The sequence below is a fragment of the Lissotriton helveticus genome, chromosome 5_1 (assembly GCF_964261635.1).
Source record: "Lissotriton helveticus chromosome 5_1, aLisHel1.1, whole genome shotgun sequence".
NCBI lineage: Eukaryota > Metazoa > Chordata > Amphibia > Caudata > Salamandridae > Lissotriton > Lissotriton helveticus.
In genome coordinates, this window is record NC_136065.1 from 538465792 (window position 1) to 538482671 (window position 16880).

At 46.5% G+C, this 16880-nt stretch overlaps 1 protein-coding gene and 2 long non-coding RNA genes across 3 annotated transcripts in view; 2 read left to right on the top strand and 1 right to left on the bottom strand.

Annotated features, from left to right (window-relative positions):
- PCDH15 (protocadherin related 15) overlaps positions 1-16880 on the top strand; it is a 2579312-nt gene that overhangs the window by 1044388 nt on the left and 1518044 nt on the right. The window lies entirely within an intron of this gene.
- On the bottom strand, positions 4757-5355 carry LOC144753259 (uncharacterized). The gene is made up of 3 exons (XR_013594270.1): positions 5304-5355; positions 5113-5177; positions 4757-4879 (listed from the first exon to the last, which is right to left on the bottom strand). It is a non-coding gene; the product is annotated as an uncharacterized LOC144753259 (long non-coding RNA).
- LOC144753260 (uncharacterized) lies at positions 6482-7080 on the top strand. Its single transcript, XR_013594271.1, has 3 exons — positions 6482-6533; positions 6660-6724; positions 6958-7080. It is a non-coding gene; the product is annotated as an uncharacterized LOC144753260 (long non-coding RNA).

Consider the following 16880-nt stretch of genomic DNA (forward strand, 5'->3'; position numbering starts at 1 on the left):
TTGTTCTGCATTTTGTCCATCAACTGTTGTTTTTTGCATTTGTCACCACAAGTGGGACGGGTATGCCCAGACGTGGGTCCCGTGCTCTCCATGCCACTGGATTCAAGCTATCCATGCTGAAGAGGGGTGAAATCCCAAAACCGGTTCTAGGATTCTTGTTTCCAGTTCAGGGAGGACCTGGCTTGGCAGTTCGGGCTGGACTGTTCCCATGAGGCAAAGGATCAAGACTGATTTGCATATGGCTGGGTTCAAATTGGAATGGCATGGTGAGCAAAAAAAAGGGTTTTAGGCCCAGATCTCTGTACTAGGGTAAATGTATGACAGTGTTCAGCATTCTGTTCATCAACTGTTGTTTTTTGCATTTGTCACCCTGAGTGGGATGGGCATGCCCAGACGTTGGTCCCGTGCTCTCCATGCCACTGGAATCAAGCTATCCTTGCTGAAGAGGGGTGAAACCCCGAAACCAGTCCTAGGATGCTTGTTTCCTGTTCAGGGAGGACCTGGCTTGGCAGTTTGGGCTGGACTATTCCCATGATGCACAGGGTTAAGACGGATTTGCATATGGCTTGGTTCAAACTTCAATGGCATGGTGAGCAAAAAACAATGTATTTAGGCCCAGATCTCTCTACTAGGGTGAATGTGTGACATTGTTCTGCATTTTGTCCATCAACTGTTGTTTTTTGCATTTGTCACCCCGAGTGGGACGGGTATGCCCAGACGTGGGTCCTGTGCTCTCCATGCCACTGGAATCAAGCTATCCTTGCTAAAGAGGGGTGAAACCCCAAATCCAGTCCTAGCATGCTTGTTTCCAGTTCAGGGAGGACCTGGCTTGGCAGTTTGGGCTGAACTGTTCCCATGAGGCACAGGGTCAAGACTGATTTCCATATGGCTGGGTTCAAACTGAAATGGCATGGTGAGCAATAAAAGGATGGATTTAGGCCCAGATCTCTGTACTGGGGTGAATGTATGACATTGTTCTGCATTCTGTCCATCAACTGTTGTTTTTCGCATTTGTCACCCCAAGTGGACGGGTATGCCCAGACGTGGGTCCCGTGCTCTCCATGCCACTGGAATCAAGCTATCCTTGCTGAAGAGGGGTGAAACCCCGAAATCGGCCCTAGGATTCTTGTTTCCAGTTCAGGGAGGACCTGGCTTGGCAGTTAGGTCTGGACTGTTCCCATGAGGCACATGGTCAAGACTGATTTGCATATGGTTGGGTTCAAACTGGAATGGCATGATGAACAACAAAACAATGGATTTAATCCCAGATCTCTGTACTGGGGTGAAAGTATGACATTGTTTTGCTTTCTGTCCATCCACTGTTGTTTTTTATAATATTACATGGTGCCATGAAAGCCTGTGTATACCTTACAGGCGGTACACTGTACTTTTGTTGGTGATTGTTGTGCCTAAGTAAATCAAATAAAAACATTGTTGAAAGGTGAAAAACACAGAGGAAAATTAATGGTATCTTCTCTGCTCAATTTTATATTCATTCTAGAGAAACACTTAAAACACTGTTCAGAAATTGCAAGCCAGTACTAAGGGCAGTTCCGAAACGGCACTGCCTTTTACTAAGTGACACTGTTGACCACCTTTATATCATTTACTTTTGAAATATTTGATGCAGGCACAGCTCAGCTTTCTATGACTGAGGTCTCTGAAGCCTCACCTGTACAAAACAAAATGTCAACAAATCCACCTCAATTACATCATGCGATGGACCTCCATCAATGCCATTGGATGGTGGAGGGTGAGCAGCTCCTTTTTTATTGTACCTATCCGCAGAATTTGACACGGTCTGAATGCTACAGCAGTTAAGGAAAAGCTCTTACTTTATTTACATATTTTCTATCACAGAGATCTCAAACTTTGAATCTAGGTTATTGTAAATCCTCACCCTTTACTCTGCCATGCGGGGTTCCTCAAGGATCCTCATTGAGCCTGACACCTTTTAATATTTATGTCTCAGAACTTGCCCCTTTAATCAAAAGTTCCAATCGAAATCCAATGTCCTATGCTGATGACACCCAACTGGTTGTTTTAGCTGTGGACAATTATGTCAACCACTCTTTAAGAATACATGACTGCTCTGAATAGCTGGATGAGCAGACATCTAAACTCAACTGAACTGAACTGAACTCAAGCAAAACATAGGTTCTATTTATTTATTTATCTATTTTAAGGTTTTATAGAGCGCGAACCAGACCTGTAAGGGTATCAGAGCGCTTTACATGATTGAGGGGGAGGTATACAAAGAGCATAGGAAGGGAGGATATGAAAGGGAAACAAGGGTTATGTACGTTATGTAGAAAAAACAGGCAGTCTCAAGTTCCGGATAGACTTGGGATAAAAACAGGTAGAGTTAATATACAAGAAAGTAGGTAGTCTCAGCTCTCGGGTGTGAAGCCCAGAGGGCCGGGATGTATCATCCGGGAAAGTCAAGGAAAAAGCCGTCATGGCGGGCGGTACAAGGACGTAGAGGAGATTGTAATGCGGTCGTTAGTCAAGGAATTTGCCCATAAGGAAAATATTGGTCTCCTTTTTGAAGCGTGCAAAAGATGACAGTCTTCTGATGGTAGGTGGGAGAGAGTTCCATATTCTTGGAGCGGCCCCAGAAAAGGTCCGATTGTAGGTGTTCTTTTACCGGAAACGAGCTGGTTGGAGCAGGAGGTCTCTGGCAGACCGGGAGTTTCTGGCTCCTCCGGATAACACGAGTTTCTGGGCAAGGATGGCGGTGACCGCTCAGCCCTCCACAGGGCTTGTTCGCCCCACTCACTGCTGCCGCTAATGCCTGCCTTTGCCGCCTCCTGCCTGCAGATTCCTTGGCTCGCTGCCCGCTGCTCCTGGGAATTTCCCGCTGCTCCTGGGAATTTCCCGCTGCCCGCTGCTTCTTGGAATTTCCCGCCACTGCCTCCCTGCGGCCCCGCCCCCCTGTGATTCCATTCGCCGCCCCGCTCCCGCCACCCAGCTGCTCCTCCCTCCTGGCTCCTTACTTATGACGCCCCCAGAGCGACCGTGCAGCGGACACGCGCAGCGGGAGCGCCGATTGAGCGCCGAAGGTGCGCCAAAGGTAAGCCCGTCTGCGCCCGTCCGTGACTGGCCCGCGCCCAGCGCCAGGACCCCTGGCCCTCCCCGCCGAGGCAAGACGACCCAACTGACCTACGACGCCGCCACTCTCAACGCACTCAATGCCGGCCGGACCCACGCCTGCTGCCGAGCCACCCCGAGACGCACCCACGGACCCTTCACCTGCTGCACCTACAAGTTCACCTGCCTCCGAACCTACCCCGCACCCGCCAAGACAAACACCAGCAGCAACCACCTCAAGTGCATCCTGATCAACACCCGCTCCGTCCACAGACACGCAGTGGAACTCTGGAACCTCCTTGACGCTACATCACTGGACGTCGCCTTCCTCACGGAAACCTGGATGAACGCCTCCTCTGCACGCGACATCGCCATCCCGGACGGGTACAAGATCATCAGGAGGGACCGCATCAACCAGACCGGAGGTGGCATCTCCATCGTCCACAGGAACACCATCCGCATCACGACCGACGCCAACGACTCCTTCGCCGCAGCCGAACAGCTCCACTTCCAGATTCACACCGACCCTAAGACGACCCTCAGAGGCACCCTCGTCTACAGACCCCCGGGACCACGCACACAATTCAGCGAAGACATCACAGACTTCATCAGCCCGCACGCCCTCCCCTCCACTGACTAGATCCTCCTCGGGGACCTCAACTTCCACCTGGAGAACAACAAGGACCGCAATACCACTGCCCTGCTGGAAAACCTCGCCAACCTCGGACTCAAGCAACTGGTCAACACCCCCACCCACTACACCGGCCACACGCTTGATCCCGTCTTCTCTTCCAGCAAGTACATCACCTTCAGCCACGCCACCGGACTCCACTGGACCGACCACAGCTGCGTCCACTTCAGCTTCAAAAGATCCACGACCCACCACCACCCGCAACAGGTACCTCACAGGAATTGGAGCAAGATCACCGCAGACCAGCTCACCACCTCCCTCAGCTAGAGCCCACCCTCCAACACAACGGACCCCAACGAAGCAGCCCGCAACTTCACACAGTGGCTGACCGCCTGCGCCGACGACCTCGCGCCACTAAAGAACCCTCCCAGCAGACCCAGAAGCAAGAAGGCATCCTGGTTCACCGACGACCTCAAGGATTCCAAGAAGACCTGCCACACCCTCGAGAAACTAAGGAAATAAAAAAGGGGGGAGTGAAGAGGTGGTGCCGATGGGCACCGTGGTGGGCACGTCCTCCTCTTATCAGGGATTTTAGTTAATCAAAAAGGGCCACCTCACATTGGGTGGGTGTATATCCGGATGTCATTGGAATACACCTTCTTTGTTAAAATACCCCTCACACACCAAAAGGGCCCTTGGTGTCATGCTTCATCATCGGGGTCTTCCCGTCCCGCTGCGGGGCGGGGCAGTGCTGCGACAAGCGACTACGCTGGAGCACCTTTAGGTGGAGGTGCTATGTGTTGGGAGTGAGTGTCAGTGGGGTCAGGAGTGATATAAAGTGTGAGTCGTTAAAAAATACCTGGCCTAGTGGAAAAAAGAAATTTTATTAAACACTGGCTGGTATTATTAAAAAGAAAAGTGAAGCGGAGAGATGGAGCAGATTAATGGGCTCTCTCTCCTATGTGGGTCAACATGTTTCGAGGCGAGAGGCCTCTTCGTCAGGACCTAGGGGAAGATCCCCCTGTCACTCACTAGTGTTTCTCCACAGAGGTAGAAAAAAGTGTATATACAAGAAAAGTGAAATACGATTAACTATGTGTGTAACTACAATTAATAATTACGACACATTTTTGCTTTCACACTAATAATGTAGTATGCCTGCAAGATAAGAAAAACTTATTATAATTGCGCCGATCCCAAAGTGCGCTTAACTCTAAGTCACCTGTAAGGGAGAAAGAGAGACACAAACATATATACCAGTTGGAATGTTGGGATCATGCATAAGCAGTGAAGGAGATTTAAGCACATCTTGAGAAAACATACACTCACACACAGAAATGTGGCACATAGGGGATGTTATTAGCCAGGAGTAGAGGTATTCAAATGCATACTTATCATTGGAGGAGTCAATGCCTCATGAGCCAGCTTAAGACAGAAGGGTAAAATGGGGTCCCAACTAGAGAGGGGAGAGAGAGGGAATGCATTGAGTTTCTGTCCTATCAGATGTTTGCCAAGTATCAAATGGCAAGGGTCTAACTGAGACATAAGGTTCGTCCTATTCAAACGGCTATGCCGTACTTACTGAGCCCCTCGCACACTCGTGCTTCCTCCTTCGTCTGCGGCTTCCGTGGATGTGAGGGAGGCAAAGGGCGGCGCGTTTTTAAAGAGTAGAGTAATTGGTTGATTGTCCAATTAAGTGAGGAAAGCGCGCCGAAGTAGCAGGAGCCCAAAGGCTAGTAATGCAGGCGGCCATGTTAGAGTGGTAGGTAACCACACCCCGCTCCTTTTGATACAATCTCGGTCCTCGATCGTGGGTTATTAGATCGAGTGCCTGGATCCTGAAAGGCTTAGACCGATATCTTAAATCCGTAGTAACTCACTACTCGAGAAACTATTGTTAGAATTAAATTCACCCGCACCCGCGCTCTAAGGAACAGTGCATGCTACTCGTACACGGCGCATGCGCCGGATTGCTCATTCTACACGCATGTGCGTAGGACTAACACTGTAACCCGCGCGCATGCTCAAATCTTCCCCGGTTACAGTGTTTAAGGAAGGCAAGCGTCTGTAGGGCTAGGGGGCCATGAATGCCTCTAAATACAGTCTTATTATGGCTAGAACAATGGTATTAGTGTAGATGAGATCTTAAGATGGTAAATGTAGATTGCTGAGCCACATCTATAATGCTGTTTTTTATATATATATACATTTAAGTTTTGGAGAAGAAGAACCATGAAAGAATTATAATATAATTCTTTCATGGTTCTACACTAATACCATTGTTCTAGCCATAATAAGACTGTATTTAGAGGCATTCATGGTCCCCTAGCCCTACAGACGCTTGCCTTCCTTAAACACTGTAACCGGGGAAGATTTGCGCATGCGCGCGGGTTACAGTGTTAGTTGTGCGTGTAGAATGAGCAATCCGGCGCATGCGCCGTGTACGAGTAGCATGCACTGTTCCTTAGAGCGCGGGTGCGGGTGAATTTAATTCTAACGATAGTTTCTCGAGTAGTGAGTTACTACGGATTTAAGATATCGGTCTAAGCCTTTCAGGATCCAGGCACTCGATCTAATAACCCACGATCGAGGACCGAGACTGTATCAAAAGGAGCGGGGTGTGGTTACCTACCACTCTAACATGGCCGCCTGCATTACTAGCCTTTGGGCTCCTGCTACTTCGGCGCGCTTTCCTCACTTAATTGGACAATCAACCAATTACTCTACTCTATAAAAACGCGCCGCCCTCTGCCTCCCTCACATCCACGGAAGCCGCAGACGAAGGAGGAAGCACGAGTGTGCGAGGGGCTCAGTAAGTACGGCATAGCCGTTTGAATAGGACGAACCTTATGTCTCAGTTAGACCCTTGCCATTTGATACTTGGCAAACATCTGATAGGACAGAAACTCAATGCATTCCCTCTCTCTCCCCTCTGTAGTTGGGACCCCATTTTACCCTTCTGTCTTAAGCTGGCTCATGAGGCATTGACTCCTCCAATGATAAGTATGCATTTGAATACCTCTACTCCTGGCTAATAACATCCCCTATGTGCCACATTTCTGTGTGTGAGTGTATGTTTTCTCAAGATGTGCTTAAATCTCCTTCACTGCTTATGCATGATCCCAACATTCCAACTGGTATATATGTTTGTGTGTCTCTTTCTCCCTTACAGGTGACTTAGAGTTAAGCGCACTTTGGGATCGGCGCAATTATAATAAGTTTTTCTTATCTTGCAGGCATACTACATTATTAGTGTGAAAGCAAAAATGTGTCGTAATTATTAATTGTAGTTACACACATAGTTAATCGTATTTCACTTTTCTTGTATATACACTTTTTTCTACCTCTGTGGAGAAACACTAGTGAGTGACAGGGGGATCTTCCCCTAGGTCCTGACGAAGAGGCCTCTCGCCTCGAAACATGTTGACCCACATAGGAGAGAGAGCCCATTAATCTGCTCCATCTCTCCGCTTCACTTTTCTTTTTAATAATACCAGCCAGTGTTTAATAAAATTTCTTTTTTCCACTAGGCCAGGTATTTTTTAACGACTCACACTTTATATCACTCCTGACCCCACTGACACTCACTCCCAACACATAGCACCTCCACCTAAAGGTGCTCCAGCGTAGTCGCTTGTCGCAGCACTGCCCCGCCCCGCAGCGGGACGGGAAGACCCCGATGATGAAGCATGACACCAAGGGCCCTTTTGGTGTGTGAGGGGTATTTTAACAAAGAAGGTGTATTCCAATGACATCCGGATATACGCCCACCCAATGTGAGGTGGCCCTTTTTGATTAAATAACACCCTCGAGAAAGCCTGGCTCCTCGACCGGACCACCGACAACATGACCGCCCTCAAACACGCTACCCGCAAGCACCACCAGCTCATCCACACCACCAAGAAGAAATCCCTGAAGGAACGACTGGACAACAACGCCCACGACAGCAAAGAGCTCTTCACTATCGTCAAGGAGTTCTCCAACCCCAGCACCGGCACCAACGACATCACTCCGTCACAAGACCTCTGCGACTCCCTCGCCTCGTTCTTCCACCGCAAGATCGCCAACATCCACAACAGCTTTGGCGCCCCACCCACGCACCCAACCGTCAAACCAATGCCCCCCACTGCCGCCCTTCGCACCTGGACCACGGTGACCACCGAAGACACAGCCCGCACGATGAACACCATCCACTCCGGATCACCGACCGACCCCTGCCCACACCACGTCTTCAACAAGGTCGACTCCACCATCGGACCCCAACTCCGGAACATCATCAACGCCTCCTTCAACACAGCCACCTTCCCGGAGAGCTGGAAGCACGCCGAGATCAGCGCCCTTCTGAAGAAACCTACAGCGGACCCCACCGATCTCAAAAACTTCCGCCCCATCTCGCTCCTCCCTTTTCCTGCTAAAGTCATCGAGAAGATCGTCAACAGACAGCTGACCGCCTTCCTCGAGACGAACGGATCCCTTGACCCCTCGCAGTCCGGCTTCAGAGCCAACCACAGCACCGAGACCACCCTCATCGCAGCCACCGACGACATCCGGACCCTGCTCGACAAGGGGGAAACAGTGGCCCTCATCCTCCTGGACCTCTCCGCTGCGTTCGACACGGTCTGCCACCGCACCCTAGTCCAGCGCCTCAGCAACATCGGTATCCAAGAGAAGGCACTGGAGTGGATCATCTCGTTCCTCGCCGGAAGAACACAAAGAGTCCGCCTCCCCCCGTTTCGCTCCGAGGCCACCGAAGTCATCTGCGGCGTCCCGCAAGGATCTTCACTCAGCCCCACCCTCTTCAACATCTACATGAAACCTCTCGCAGCCATCGCACGCCAGCACAACCTCAACATCATCTCTTACGCCGACGACACCCAGCTGATCCTCTCCCTCACCAGAGACCCCGACACCGCCAGAACCTGCCTACACGAAGGGATGAAATACGTCGCCGAGTGGATGAAGGACAGCCGCCTGAAACTGAACTCGGACTAGACGGAAGTCCTCATCCTGGGATCTTAGCCCTCCGCCTGGGACGACTCCTGGTGGCCCCCAGCCCTGGGCACCGCACCCAAGCCAACCGACCACGCACGCAACCTGGGCTTCATCCTGGACCCCTCCCTCTCGATGACCAGACAAGTCAACGCCGTCTCCTCATCGTGCTTCAGCACCCTGCGTATGCTTCGCAAGATCTTCCTCTGGATCCCGACCGAGACCAGGAAGACTGTGACCCAGGCACTCGTCACCAGCCGACTGGACTACGGAAACGCCCTCTACGCCGGAACCACAGCCAAGCTACAGAAAAGACTCCAGCACATCCAGAACGCCTCCGCCCGACTCATCCTGGATGTCCCCCGACGCAGCCACATCTCCAGCCACCTGAGGAACCTGCACTGGCTCCCCGTCGACAAGAGGATCACGTTCCGGCTCTTCACCCACGCACACAAGTCTCTTCACGACCTGGGCCCCAAGTACCTCAACGACCGCCTGACCTTCTACACGCCCACCCGCCAGCTACGGTCCACCAGCCTCGCCCTCGCAGCCGTACCACACATCCGAAGAGCCACCGCCGGAGGAAGATCCTTCTCTTACCTGGCTGCCAAGACTTGGAACTCCCTCCCCATCTACCTTCGGCTGCCCCAGGACCATCTCGCCTTCAGGAAACAACTCAAAACCTGGCTGTTCGAGCAGTAGCATACCCCTCCCCCCAAGCGCCTTGAGACCCTCCCAGGTGAGTAGTGCGCTATACAAATGGCATGATTGATTGATTGATATAGAGCCTTGTGAGTAATGCAGACCATCTTAATTTGGATTCTGGCCACAAGAGGGAGCCAATTCAGGGCTTTCAGGTCGGGAGAGATGTGGTCGAATTTCCTTGAGCCGGTTAAGCGTCTGGCGGCGGGGTTAAGGCAGGCTTTCAGTGGGGCCAGAGAGATTTTAGGCAGACCTGCAAGAGTAGAGCAACCGTATTCAAGTCTAGAGATGACTATTGCCTGGGTTGCCATTTTTAGGTCGGGAGGGTCGAGGAAGGATTTCAAGTTTCTTAGGTAACTCAGGTGAAATCGGGCAGCTTTAGCCATCGCATGTTCAAGCTGCCATCTAGAGTTATTCCAAGGGGTTTTGCAGAGTCCACAATGGTAGGAGAGCAGTTTAGCGCTGTGATGCCCTTGATCCATTCTTGGATGTCTGGATTGGTTTTGGGTGGGGAGATGAGAAGAAACAATTTTTTTTTTGCGTTAAGTTTGAGCTGGTTAGAGGTGAGCCAATGGATAGTCAGTTTCAAAGCCTCATTCAGCATGGTGTCCTGCCTGGTGGCCTGACAGCCTAAGCTCACCTCCCCTTCCGTTGATCAAAGCCAAAAATATTGGCTTTTTCTTGGATGATAAGCTCAGACATGAGTCCCGGGTGACCTTCTCTTTTTATACCATTAGAACTTTGAGAAAATCCTCCCTTTTATCACCAATAATACCAGGAAGACTGTGGTTTCTTCACTAATCATGTCAAAGCTGGATTATTGTAACAGCTTATATATGAATTTCAAGGTTAAATTACTTGGAAAGTTCCAGGCCATGCAAAATGCAGCAGCTAGATTGATTCTGGATACTCCCAAATATCAGCCGATATCCGCAGGCATTTAGGAACTTCATTGGCTCCCGATGTGACAGCAAATTAAATTTAAGGTGCACTATGTGGCTCATAAGGCCTTGCGTAGAGAAGGACTGAAATTTCTATGGAACGTGTTTAGCTGGTACACTCCAAGTAGACTTCTTCCATCAGCTAAGACTAGATTGATTACTACCATAAGAGTCAGAAAAGCGAGCTGGGGAGAAAGGAGTTTCATTACCAGCACAGCCAGGCTGTGGAACTCGCATCTCAGGACCATACCCACCTTCCTTGCCTTCAGAGAGGAACTTTTGACTTGGCTGTTTAGCAATTAACTATACCCCGGCACAGCAGGCTCATGTTCCTGAAAGCACCAAGACACCTACGGGTAATGCGCGCTATACAGGTTTCTATACCATAACATAACTGCCATGTAGTGCAACCGCTGATACTTCAGACATGTCTTACAAGCATGTATTCGATTAACTACTCACAGTTCCCATAAACATTAGTGATCACTTGATCATGTGTAGATCAAAAAGTGAGTACACTGGTACCAGCACCGAAGCAAAGGAACACTCTTAGCTTTTGATCCTGAACAGTAGCTGCTTACTTAAAATTCAGGAAACTCCCGAAAACCAAACTTCCAAGCAGGCACTGCACTGATTTCAACTTCAACATTCAAGTAACCAAAGAAGGCCTGATCCAGAGGCCAATCTTATCCGCTTAGCTGAGATCTAACTTCCCAGTGTTTAGAACTCGTTGTTTGTTTTATTTTCTTTATTTTCTTCTATCCTGTGCTCTCTGAAGTGAACTAAGTGAAACGGAGCACTATATTTAACTGCAACTAACTAGATAAAGTGGCAATATGCCAACATTTAATTAAAGTGTATTCCCACTGCACGTTTTGTTGAGGAAGAGAGCACAAAGTAAACAAAGTTCTGACTTTAGCACAGTAGAAGCGCAAATGAAAGCACTAGTTTCCCAATTATTTTTCAAATTCTATTTTTATCCATTAGAGGTTTCAATAAATTAACCTTCAGCAGGTGCTTAATTGAGCCCATTACGCGTTTTGGAGACTTTCCAGCTTTCTCGATGCCTTCAAAGTCTGTCAATAGTGAAGTGTAAACACATTTGATTGCTTAATTAGTTAAAGAAGAACTTAATGTACGCTGGCATGTGATAGAAGCTGCTCTGTTTTAGATACAGCTGTGAACCAGATTTAAAAACAAGATAGCGTGTCTTTGCTTTGTTTAACCCCCTTTGACTTGTTTCCAGCTTGCATGCGCTTAGAAAATTTGCAGATGTGCATTACTTTAGTTATTTATTTCACATAAAATTCAGAGTACTATGAGGTTCGATTAGAAAACTTCAAGGCCGAGATCTAGGTTCAGGTTCAGGTTCAGAAACAAGTTTATTTAGACATTTGTCCTTAAAACATTCTAAAAAACACACAAATCAATTAAAACCTTTAAAAGAACTCCCCTCTTAGCTGCCCTGCCCCCAACCCATTACATTTCATCTTTAAAATACTGTTTGACAGATCGTAAAATCTGAGCAATCCCAACTGCCACACCTCAATATCGCATCTCAGACAATAACACCACTGCTTTGTTCCTATGAAGTACATCATATTTAAAAAACAGAGGTCTTAAAAAATGATTTGATTTGCGAGATAAAAGACGCAGTCCATAAGAATATACATAAGGGTACCTTTAGCTTTCAAAGGCCAGGGACAGAGACCACTGTTATTCTGCACCCTAGTCCTATGTGGGTGGGATGAGTAGATTGGATTACATCCCACCCTAACCCTGAAGATTTTGTTTCTTCAACCTGGGTCTGGTAACTGTGATGAATAGGGAAAACACTATCCTGGCTGAATGTGGCAAATGTGAAACTCAGGGATGATTTATTCGTTAAATACAATAGATCAATTGATTCTGATGCCATAGCAGCGGATTCTCTCAGCGCTCTTTTGCCTGAAAAGGCAAGCCAAGATGTAACTGTGTCACTTTTTAAATGGAGGTTCTTAATTGCAATTATTCTGATTCTGACAGCCTTTGCCCACATCCTTTCACTACTTTGGATCTCTTCCCAACATTTGGAGACTTTAACCACCTCATCGTCCTCCAACAGTGAGGATATAGAGAGGTGGGGTGTCTGAGGGAATTGGATAACGGTGAGTAAAAGAATGTAATGTAAATGATAGTTTGTGGAACAAACAGAGAAGTAAGCTAAGATAGAAAGCTTGAATAAAGGAAGAAGTATAACAAAAGAAGTGCAACGTATGAAGAGAGACATTAATGTACATACGTTGCACATAAGTTATAAAAAGGCAAGGTATAGACTGATTTCAAGTAAAGAGGGAAATTAAGTTGTAAGAGAAGTGATCTAGTAATTTAAAGAGATGTGACATACATAAAGAGAACAAGTGTAGAGAGAGGAGTGTGAATTAGAGAGAAAGTGATGTAGTGAGCATAGAGGTTTAGACATATGGGAGTAAATGAGAGAAGTGAGGTAGACATGATGTGAGATGAAGGGGGTGATGTGAAGTAGTGAGGAAATAAAAAAGAAATGAGGTAGAATGTGATGTGAGGAAGTGAAAGAGGTGAGATGGAGTGAGTCAAGGGTGGAGAGATGTAGAGATATATAGAGAGGAGAGGTACAAGTTGCATTTGTATTGTATCGAAGTTACATGTATGTATTGCTTTGTAACCATGATGAGACGCCACAGCACATGCGTGCATGCATGGGATCATGCTACTTCATAAAATTGTTTGGAAGGACAAGTATGTGACTGTCATGATGTTGTGAACCATTTTAGGACACTATTGTAAATTTCCCGATTCATGCCCTTATATAGGTATAAATCACTATGTCTTTATATAGGCATAAGAATCATAACCATATTTAGACATAGCTCATGCAGTCCAAATACGGCAGGGCTACTTCGACTAGTTCCGAAAATCTACAACGATTTCTTGGAAAACTCGGCTTCAGCAGCTAGGGACTTTTCCTTGCTCGAGAACTGACTTGTCCAAGAACTCATGGAGTTTTCAAAGAATTGAGAGTCTTTAATGACGTTATTATGTCCACCTTTACGTCAAACTCGGCAACTTCAAGGTATAAATATGCCCTCACTTGCCTTAGCAAACACACAGTGGTTTGGAGCAGTTCGACTATCTACTTGCCCAACGCATCCTGCTACAGCAAGTGTCGAAGGGAGCCGCCCCTCCAGCAGACGCACTGAGAGAGACGCTGTCTTTTCTCCTGCCGAGAAATCCAGCTCCAGTGTTTCCAAGCTACCCTTGCGGGTTGTTGGGAAATCGAGTCCTGAGCCTGACCTTCTTCATTCCAAACTAAGGTACGGAGCTGATTAGACCCTAAGAGAAATCTTGGACAGATTCTTGGCAAAAGAATAAACTATTTATGCTACACCTCACTTACTTCTTCCCTAGTACTAAGATTAGATTAGGTACACCGGAGTAGGCGTATTTTAGAAGCACCAGTTGAGTACTTTTAGCCTCTGTTATTTATGTATGTATTTATCTATGGTTTAGGAACCATACAATGCTCTTACAGTATTATTTTATTCTTCTCTTTATACTGTATGCATTATATTTTACAACCAGTTTTACGATTGTAGCAGTTCATTTCTTATGCTTGAGAAAGAAGACTGTTCAATAAAACCTTTTTATTGAAAACGCCCGTCCATCTATTTCTCTGCACCTCTGTTGAAACAAAGCATGCACGGTTGACTGAGTAAAATATCTATCAATTGTTTCCACGACTCTGATGATCAGTTTTATCTTTGGAAACAAAGTTGTCATGTTTATGCGGTTGTCAGAAACTAATCCCTTCTTGTAAACTCAAGAAAGTTTCTAGTGACCTCTGAGCTAGCTGGCACTCACAATTAAGTCTACTATACTTGATAGAGACCTAGTAGACCTCAGTCCTACGTCATATCTATAGGATATATTATTCCAATACGCAGAACCTATTGGGAATATAGGAACTACACTACAATGAGGCTAATGTGAGTAGTCTTTAACTGTTTCACAAGATGGCTAGATTTGTTAACTTGCCATATTTTTGTCTTGCAAAGAAATGAGTGACAGATAGGTGCTTCGGTTTCTAAAAAGCTAGTCCATGGATGGAGAGAAAGTGTGTGAATGCACAGTGGCCTACTTTTGAAGTGCTTTGTGGTTTTGTGTGTTTCACAGAGGATGCTCATATGACGTTTCTGCTAGTTTGCAGATTATTGTTGTACTTATGTAAGGAGTGTAGAGAATCAGAGCAAAAAAAATAGCTATACATGTCATATTGCCTCCTGCCCTTAGAGTGTTGTTTCAATTCTCACATTGGATGGATCATTATGGCAATGGCGCGTGTTTCTATCTGCTCAGTGTCATAATCTTAGGAAGAGAATGGTAGAGAGATAGTGATGTAGAGCTAGAGGGAGAAGTTGAGGGTCAGAGAGTGAAAAAGAGATGTAAGATGAGAGTAAATAAAGAGAAGGGGCAAAGACAGGCATATGGTGATGGCTGGGGAAGAGAACTACATTAGTAGTAAAATAAACAGGACGCAGTGGGTGTTGTGAGCCAGATAAAGGGAGGTGTTTCAGTACAAAGTAATGGGTGTTTAATGTAGGTGTAAAGAGAGGTATAGAAACATGTGGGGCAGAGAAAGAGAAGAGATCGCGGAGAGTTAGAGCAGAAGAGAGGTGAGAAAGAGTGAAAGCTCAGGTAGATAGAGGTGAGAGGAAGAGTGTGGCGAAGATGTGAACAATAAAAGTAGAACACTGTGAGCCTGAGAGAGAATTGAGAAAGACACGATGGGAGTGGAAGAGGGAGTATTAACTAATAGTGAAGTAAGAAAGAGTGCCTTATAGAAAAAAACATACTCATTAGAAAAGGGGAGGTAAGGTAAAGATGTAAGGTGTAGGGTTAGTAAGAGTTAGAGCGAGGTGGCAGTAGCCAGAGGAAATAGGGCTGAGTAGTTGAGAATGAGCTAGAGATTGAAAGAGTGGTGAAGTGAAAAGGGATAGAGGATTAGGGTGTAAAATGGAGAGAGAGACAGAAGTACAAAGGATGGTGGGTAGAGAGAAAAGGTTAATTGAGTTCCTCCTATGTCCAGGAGTCCCCTTTCAAATCAAGGCTATTTTTCATCAGAAAGGATAATTTACATACGAAGAATCGGAGAATGCCCCAATTTAGGCTACCCACATCTATGTACACATGAGTGCAGATGTGGCGCCCCACAGAGAGTTTCTATAAGGCAACGGAGGGTCCGTGAAATAGTATTCTAGGGCAAAGTGTCTCTGAGAGATATGTTTAGTAATTAGCCCTATAGGAGCAAATTGACATCAATTAAGTACTACTATGACATTAGGCAGCTAGGGTATGTTGAAAGAGCTTGGAGGTGGGTGACAGACTCCATTTTATGGACAGTAATAAAACCAACGTTTCTCCAAACCTCAATCTGTCCCTGCATTGTACTCTCGGTTCCCTCTATTGATTAGAGAGACGTGTTCGTAATCGATCACCTTTTCACCTTGACAGGTTTTTCTTCTGGGAAATGCCCCGTGAAGCTGATTTCTCTAAAGTTAACGTTTATTCTGTAATACGCCTTTAGCCCGTCATGTGCTTGGCAAATCTCTGTGACCACTGTCATCAGCACGTGCCATTTCCACTGAGATGGATTGTCTCGATAAGTGAACATGACAGATGTTCAGTGGCATTCACTTCGAACAATAACCTCGTGTAATTGTGTGCACCGGCAATTTACAATATAGAACGCAGTGTAAAAAAGCTCCATTATTTTCGTGAGTCGCTCAGGCAAGCACGGCAGCTCTGTCTTACCTTGAACTTGTGTGAGGAACGAAGAGTTAACAAATACACATTAACCATGGTGATAACATTAAAAAGCTATTTATATCACCAACACACGACATGTAATTCAGGGTTTGCCATTAGAAATGGTGTTCATTAATGATTAATTTCAGTAAAGAAAGCCATCACTGTGCGGAAGATGAAAAAGTAGAGTGTGTTTCTGAATTTTATCAATTAAATGCTTGATTTTTCCCACAACGAAGGTTCAGGAAATTGTAAGCAAAGTTCCATTTTTATTAAACAGACGCACAGGAATAAAATGCAGGTAGTACGCTTTACATATAGGTTAGAAATCTGTGTTAAATATATTACCAACACTGTTTTTTTGCAAATACAGTCCTCACATTCTGTCCTAGAGAATATGCACTTTATAAATTGCTCAAGTTCGCCATTAAGAAGATCCTAAAAAGTTCTAGTAAAACGTCCTGTTTCTACTGTGTGTTATTTGCCTTATGACGACTGTCGGCTGGTGTTAAGGAGCGTAGGGGGCGTTGACCTACCTAGTGCTTTAAATGGGAACAAAATAGTGCAGGTACTCATTTAAATGGGGCGAGTGGGCGGGGTTATGGGCGGGACTAAGAGCAAGACATACTGATATTTATTGGATTCAGCACTCGTTGCAGCATATACCAAAACACATGAGAAATGTGTTTCTATAAACAAAACAG